Source organism: Camelina sativa, chromosome 12 (assembly GCF_030686135.1).
Source record: "Camelina sativa cultivar CO46 ecotype springtype chromosome 12, ASM3068613v1".
In the NCBI taxonomy this organism is placed as follows: domain Eukaryota; kingdom Viridiplantae; phylum Streptophyta; class Magnoliopsida; order Brassicales; family Brassicaceae; genus Camelina; species Camelina sativa.
Window position 1 is genome coordinate 34,557,288 of NC_141891.1, and position 6,912 is coordinate 34,564,199.

The 6,912-nt window shown below is 33.7% G+C and overlaps 1 pseudogene; it reads right to left on the reverse strand.

Annotated features, from left to right (window-relative positions):
• Positions 1-3,059: 3,059 nt before the first annotated feature.
• Positions 3,060-5,556, reverse strand: LOC104734057 (jacalin-related lectin 44-like; annotated as a pseudogene).
• Positions 5,557-6,912: the final 1,356 nt, after the last annotated feature.

Sequence of the window (6,912 nt, forward strand, 5' to 3'; positions counted from 1 at the left end):
GCTGAAGGTCTGATCTCCGCCTTCCACCGCCTCCAATGCGGCCAAGGCTCAATTAGAAGAAACAATAGGCCATAGGAACCACAAATCAACCAAAAACAAGCAAGGAATCAATCAAAAACACTCATAGAACATAGAAACAGATAATTCTCAAGCTTAGATCAGCCATGATCATGCGCTCACCTCTTGAAAAATACACCACAACACGCCTCTATCACGCCCCTTGTCTCAGATCTCCACTCTCATGGACAAATCCCTTAAGAAACGAATACAGAAGCTTCAAGGAAAGATTTCCAGGAACTCTCAGAAACTTTTCAGGGAACTCTGTCTCTCTCAGATACAAAGGGGGAGAAAAATAGGTGATTAAACCCTAAAAACGTCGGTCACATCCCTTATATATGAACCTCAGAATCCCTAAAACGAACTAACTTTAAACCAAGAATTCTTGAAATTGAACCGAACAACCCGATCAGACATGGTGTCGAGCGACACCCTTGCTGATGTTGTTCGACACCCATACCACAAATCCAATATTTGGTTCAAGGGCGTTAGAGTCAAGTAGTCACACCCCATTCGTACATCACATCCTACTTCAGTAGTCGTTCCTAGACTTAGGATATTTCTCTTAAGTGCAGTGATATAGTAGATGTGAGGAACAAGAATTTGTTCATCATTCTTGCTTTCAAACAGATTTGATCATTTGTCGTCTAACTCCTCTTATGTTCTCGTTAAGCTCTAAGAAATACTCCTTACGTCTAGTCATATGATTACTCGCCCCATTGTCAAGATACCACAAACCATCTTCTTTGTTGTATTTCTTTGGTATGAGTTTGTCTTTGTTTATGAATACAATTTCATGCATACAGAGACTTTGATCAGCTGTCTCTTTCTCCTCTGTCTCAATCCTGTTTGGTTCCTGCAGTTTTTGTACTCTCTTTAGGCATGCTAAAGCATAATGACCGTTTTTGTCACATCAGGAACAAACAATTACTTTCTCTTTCTTCTCTTGCGTTTGATTTTGATCAGTGTGATAGTCGGATCGTTCTTGTGAATTGTATCTACCCCTGCCTCTGCCTCTTCCTCTATAATCTCTACCTCTTCTTCCACGTCCTTTGCCTCAAAAGTTGTTATAACTAGTATTATAACTCGTATGTTGTTTGGAGCTAGAGAACATTAATCTACCTTGTGTATCCTCCTGTTTGTCTTTGCTAATTCGTAGGCCTTGAATCTTCGTACTATGTCTTCAAAACATATAAGTGTTGAGTTCCAATATTTGCTCGAGAGAAGCAACAAGATGAATAAACTTGCTTCTAGGTAGACTGTTTACGAACTTTTTCACCAGCTTAGGTTCTTCAATTGATTCTCCAAGTGATGTTGTCTTTGTTGCTATCTCGGATAACTTTCCCGCAAAGTTATCGACCTTGTCTGAATCCACCATCCTTGGCTTCTCAAATTCAGAAATGAGAGTCTGTAATTGTGCCTTTTTGACACGATCGGCTCCTAGATTCCTTGACTTGATTGAATTCCAAATATCTTTTGGAGAAGCCAAATCACCAACTTGCAATATAAGAGCTTCTAGAATAGATTGGAATAACAGGACTATGGCAACATCGTTCTTGTCAAGGTCGGCTGAACCTGGTTCTATTGTTTTGCAAACTTTATGAATCCGTAGCATGATCTTCATCCTCATAGACCATATTGTGTAATTTGTGGAGGTAAGTAGAGGACATTGAATAGAGACTGCCTTGTCCAACTCCTATGGACGTGATGAGGCTGTGATTTCTCCCATCGTTTAAGATCAAATCCACAACTCAGATTGCTTTAACCTGATGCTCTGATACCAAATATTAGAATAGAAACTTAGCTTTTTGTATAAAGAATAACTCTCTTTATTAATGTTTAGAAAATATCTCTCTCAAAACTAAACATACAAAGCTCTCTAATCTCTCTTGTATGATTATCACAACTCAACAACCATATTTCTAAAACTAAAATTCCTTTACTAATCCTAACATAAATAGAAACCTTCTTTTTCTTATTCTTAATGTAATTAGAACTTTTTCTTTTTAGCCTATTTATTGACCGACTTGTTAATGATATCTTGGGCTTCAAGCTTCAAAGTTTATCCAAAAGGCATTACCTAAATGTCTATATGTATGTGTGTATGTAGCTCAGAAATGTATTATTGAACCAAAACGTAAAATGCATTTGTGACAAATGACAATGTGGTTTTGCAACTTGGGTAAGAAGATCAACACTTGCTGGAGAAGCTATTGCAGACTTGAATTTTAGGAACCCAAAAATTATATTACGTGATAGTTGTGAATAGAGAGAATATGATTGTATTATTATTGTTGTGTATTATCAAATGGAATGATACAACTTATATATAAGCACAAACCATAATCAAATGACATAATTAAAAGGATTGCATATGATAATATAATTAATGTATATTAGAGTAATATATGGGATTTGAGTAATCATAGGTGATATGATGATACTCTTTCCTTAATACGTCCCCTCAATCTCAAGGGGTGATGAAGCGAAGCAAAAATAACGGCTTGAGATTGACAAGTCCAAGTGTTGAGAAGGAGATCCGCTTATGAATTGAGAAGATGATTTGTTGTTGTTGAGCAAGATTTGCTAAAAACCAGATCGGGTGACAAGTTGTGTGATGTTGAGGTGGCCGACATCAACGATGGTTAGAGTCTGCCTTTTTTTTTTGTTTATTTCAAAAGAAATTTATCTTGATTCAGAGGCTTATGATAAGCTTATATGATAGAAGCACTTTTGGCTTGAGAAATAAAAAATTATAAAGAAAAACACTTGACTTAGATTCAGAGGTCTAACACGGTAGACTTGAATAAGAGAAGCTCTATGGCTTAGATTCAGAGGTTCATAATGAACTTGAATGTAGAAGCACTTGGCTTAAAAAAAAGATAAACAAAAGAAGCATATAGCTTACAAACATGACAAGGATTGTCGGAAGACGCGCACGCCACACAATATGAGAAACCCAAGACGTAGTAGAGTGAAAAAAAAAAAGAAGTAAGACAACTTTAAAAAACAAATTTAAAACCGTTGGGTAGAACATGGATCCCGAGTTGATGAAGCATGTTACTGGATTTTCCATGGAACCCAACGATCTGGTGATTATCCTTGTGAAGCACGAAGGTTGGTGTTGTACCGAATCCAAAGTATGGAGAGTCTCTTTTGTCGGTCTTGAACCTAAGCATGGTTATACCTCCTAATTTATCATCAAAAGTACCCTCCAGTGATGTAATTTTTTCAAACGGATCCAGCTTGAACTGCAAAAAAGAAAAACATAATACATATGAAGAATGATAATAAAGTTAAACTATATATATCTAGAACTTTAAAATAGGGAAATTGAATGAGTGACCTCTTGAACATCAGATAGCATGGTCTTGTTGCCATGATCATCTCCGATGACCACACTAGCGCTTTTGAAGTACATAAACTTGACAAAGCCAATAACGTTTTCGCTTAGTCCAATGTAAATCTTATTAACACTGTTGAAAGTACCACCGTCGTCCCAAGAAGCTCCTCTGTCACCACCTTGTGCTTCTAGTTTCGTCGCATCAGGAGTAGGAGGAAACGGGCGATAATATGCTCCTAGAGCATTAAGAGTATTACCAACACCATTATATCCATAGAACCCAACAAGAGCGCTACCATTCTTCTCCACCACAAATTTTCTACCACTAGACACACTTCCATATGTTGGAGAGGTTCTCCTTTTTGATGTTTTGAATGTCAATGACGTGGTCCACGTAATGTTGACACTTTCGGAGCTGCTAAGGTCCCCTCCACAGACGTGATAAATTCGTTTGGATAGTCAAGCACAAACTGCAATCACAAAAAACTATGTATAAGCGCCTCAAAGTACCCATATATAAATATGAAAGGTCGATGACTATTCTTAATTAGTTTCAAAGAATCATGATCTCCAACTCATTTTTAACGTCACGTCGGTAGGGAGTCTTTTCCACTTTTCCGCCATTATCGTACTCAAATCTGACAGTATATACAGTATCAAGTATACTATCAACATACACCTTTCTTACGCCATCATAATTACAACCATCATCCCAATGCAGTCCTCTAGGATCGCCTTGGTATTCCAATTTATTAGGTGTGGCCGTACTGAAATATGCTCCAAGAGACTTTAGGGTTTTGTCGGCATATCCATGAAACCCAACGATCCTATTTCCATTGGATGCAAGTGAAAACTTCCTGCCCTTTTTATACCCCATCATAACAGATCTATTGAGGTTAGTTTTGAGTTGAAGCCCTTGAATGACTTGAGACGCATCATTGTAGTAACATTCAACATATAGTAGATATTCCTTTTTTGACTGGTTAATCTCAAACTGCAAAATTTGAAAAAATGTTACTACAACAGTTAATATACTCAAATAAATGGACATATAGTAATATAATTTCTCAAACATATATAGCTACATACCGTTTGTGTGAAACCATCGCCAGAGTCACCACGGATTAATCCACTTTCCAGTTTTCCGTTTTTGACATAGTCAGATTTGATGTACAATATGCCTTCAACACCACCTAGTACCTCGATCTTTGATATATTTTCTTGGTCGAATCCATCGTCCCACTTCTTCCCTCCAATACCACCTCTTGCTTCCAATCTCGTAGGAGTAATCGAAGTGAACTAAGCTCCAAGAGTGTATATCTGTACCCTATCAGATCCATGAAACCCAATGATCTTCTTTCCTTTGACTGCTAGCGTAAACATAGTACACTCATAATTGTACCCCATCAGTTCAGAGGTCCTGAAATTGGTTTTGAATTGAATAGCTTGCAACGCATAGGACTTTGTGTTGTAGTAAGCGTCAACAGATTCAAGGTGTTCATTTCGTAGATTGTTTATCTCAAACTGCAAAATTAGTGAAAATTAAAATGCCACAAAGTCAGCATTAGGCGATGAAAGTGAATTCCTAATTATATATGGACTTAAAAAGAGTTTGAATTAATATTGTTAAATCCGAAGCTCGAAAGGGACTAGCGCCTGTCCAATTCACCAAAAACTTATCTTTGTATTTTAATTATATATTTTATAATTAGTATGTATGTTAAACATACATTTTTACCTATGAGGATAATTTTCCCTTCATAAACTGAATTAGAAGCAAATAAAAAATGACAAAAACTAAATTATTCGGCTGCCTCGTCATATTTACTAGACCAAAATAACATTGACTTTTATATTGACATATTTTGTCGATATCAAAAAGTCTGTGATTTTGACCGCGTAGACACCTAGCCCAGATATCCGATTTTTAGGATATTGATATGTCGACATACCGTTTGTGTGAAACCATAGTCAAAGAAACCATGGATTGATCCATCTTTCGGTTTTCCACTCTTCACATAGTTGAAATACAAGGATCCTATGCCTTGACGACCCCCTTGTACGTATATTTTTGTTACATCATCATGGTCCGATCCATCATCCCACATATTACGTTCATCTAACTTGATTCCTTTTGCTCCCAACTTTTGGATCATCTTGAACTGACGATATGCAATCTTTAAAATTAAAAAATAAAATAAAAAACATATATAATGTCAAGCGAAGAACCAACACAACCAAATGCTTTTATAAAAGGAGCTGCGGGAAAAACAAATTGAAGTGTGGTTGTATGTATAACCTTAGCTACCATGGATTAATTAACTATTGGGAAAAAAACTAGATTGACCCAAATTAAGAGGTTAATTACTAAACTAACTCATAAAATGTGAGGGTTAGACGAATTATTTTTTTGCCTAAAATACCCTTTTTGCTTTATTAGGAAAAAAATAAAGTCAAATTTGCCCTCCCAGAATTTTTTTTAAGAAAATCTTAATATTTTCAAAAGTCTACTAGACTAGTTGTGACAGATTTATTTGTATATGACAGATTTGTTTTTGCACAGCCGATTTATTTTTGTATGACAGATTTTTTATGACAGACTTATTTTGGATGACAAATTTTTTTAACACAGTTATGATAGATTTATAATTGATGACAGATTTATTTTACACGACAGACTTATTTATAAAGACATTATAGATTTTCACAATATATGACAGATTTGTAAAATGTCTGGCAGATTTATTTTCCACAGTTATTTTAGATTTATTTTCTTGATTAAAAGTATGTCGTAACATGACAGATTTTTCGACAGAAAAATAATTACTAGGTTAACCTTTAGTGATAACAGATTTGTTTTAAGTTACGACAGATTTTTTAATTTAATTAAAAATCTGTCGTTTGATAACAGATTTATAACATTTTTAAAATATTGCTAAAATGTTATGGCAGATTTTTTTACGCTATGACAGTTTTTTATTTGCTTCCAAAAATCTTGTGTTTGATAACAGATTTATTAGATGTAAAATGTAAATATAGTGATAACAGATTTGTTTTAAGTTATATTTTAAAGTCATATTTTTATTAATCTATATTTAATATAAATCATATTATAAATCATATTTTTAAACTCTTATATTTAAAGCATATTTTATACATTTTAATTTTCCTAAATCATATTTAAAAAATTAACATCATATTTTTATATATTATATTATATTTTCATAAATCTAATTTTAATACTTTTTATATACATTATTTTTTAGTTATACTTTCAAACATTATATTTTAAATAAAAATTATTTAAACTATATATGTTAAACTTCATATCTTTAAATCATATCTTTATACAAAATATTTTTATAAACAATTTTTGAATATTATTTTTATACATTATATTTTAAATCATACTTTATTTTTAAAATTATATTAAAAATAAACATTCTATTTTTTAATCATTTTATATTTTTCATTAATCATATTTTTAAATCAAAATATTAAATGATATATTG